Consider the following 1,232-nt stretch of genomic DNA (forward strand, 5'->3'; position numbering starts at 1 on the left):
CATGAGATGTCAACAATATGGCTGATTAAATAAAACCCGAAAATGTCAGTAACAATTGATATGTCAATGGCCATGCCTAGACTAAGAGTTGTAGGCAATCAATCGCCTGGAGAGGGAGAATCAGTCTTCTGCAGGGACATGCTCCCAGTGGGTTAGCTAATCTTAAGTAGTCAATCCTAAACACATGTATTTATGCAGCACTAAATAAACCTAGCAGGTTGTATATATAAAGTTATACATATAACACTAATAAAGAATAAGAGGGCACAAATTTGAGGATGGGGGAGTGATGGAAGAGAGGAGTTGGAGTGTAAATATAATGCTCATATATGAGATTCTCATAAAATAAATGAAGGTGAAAATAATCAAAACAAAGTTAATTTGCAAATAATTGTCCCTGTTCAACTAGTAAAATGAAGTCCAAGAGTTAAGACGTTTAGCATAACCAGCTAGAAATAGCTATGTGCTTTGTATTATCCAGAAAACACCCTTATTTATCTATCCTCTCAATATTTTTGATGTTTAAGGTCGGCCTAAACATTGAACCCAAGGCCTCATATAGTATCATAGAAATTATTTTTAAGTTGCATCTCTTTCCTGTCCTGGTACTTTAAAAAATATGAATGTTTAGATCTTGTTAAGGTGGATTCCATGCAATAATTTCAATGCTTAGTTATTTCAAAAGCTTAGAAAAGTACAGAGGATAACAAAATTAACTCCCCAAGGAGGGAAACAAATCTGCCAGTGTCTGAAATCCTGGGCTGTTTCCTGCTGAGGAAATTATGACTTTCTTTCTTTCTTTTCCCCCTTTTTTTCTTCATTTCCAGGGGAGAGCATGAACACAGTCCCCACTACCACAAATTATGCAGTCGAGTTTCCTGCATTTGGGGAAATCACAGCAGTTAGCGCATCAGGAGTGCAATAGACAAGCCTAACCCTGGGGAAACCATTTTCGTGATCATAGTTTCTCCCCCGCCAGGTAAGTATGACTTCTTTTCTTTATCTGTAAAATAGGTGGATAATGGGACACCCATGTCACAGTGATTTTGAAGATTAAATAAAGTACTTGATCTTAGAATATTCCTAGCATTTATCTATTAAATGCCCAGTATATGTTGGTTATTACCATAACTGCTACTCACAACAAAAAACTTTACTTTTTATATTTACTTCAGATATTTTCTTTCTCTTTCTCTAGTCCCCTTTCTGCCTTCTTTGCTTTGAAAAATAAA

The 1,232-nt window shown here is 35.9% G+C and overlaps 1 non-coding gene across 1 annotated transcript; it reads right to left on the bottom strand.

The window, feature by feature from the left end:
- Positions 1–825: 825 nt before the first annotated feature.
- LOC119804107 lies at positions 826–987 on the bottom strand. The gene has a single exon (XR_005283794.1). It is a non-coding gene; the product is annotated as a U1 spliceosomal RNA (small nuclear RNA).
- Between the last annotated feature and the right edge of the window lie 245 nt (positions 988–1,232).

This window comes from Arvicola amphibius, chromosome 18 (genome assembly GCF_903992535.2).
Source record: "Arvicola amphibius chromosome 18, mArvAmp1.2, whole genome shotgun sequence".
NCBI lineage: Eukaryota > Metazoa > Chordata > Mammalia > Rodentia > Cricetidae > Arvicola > Arvicola amphibius.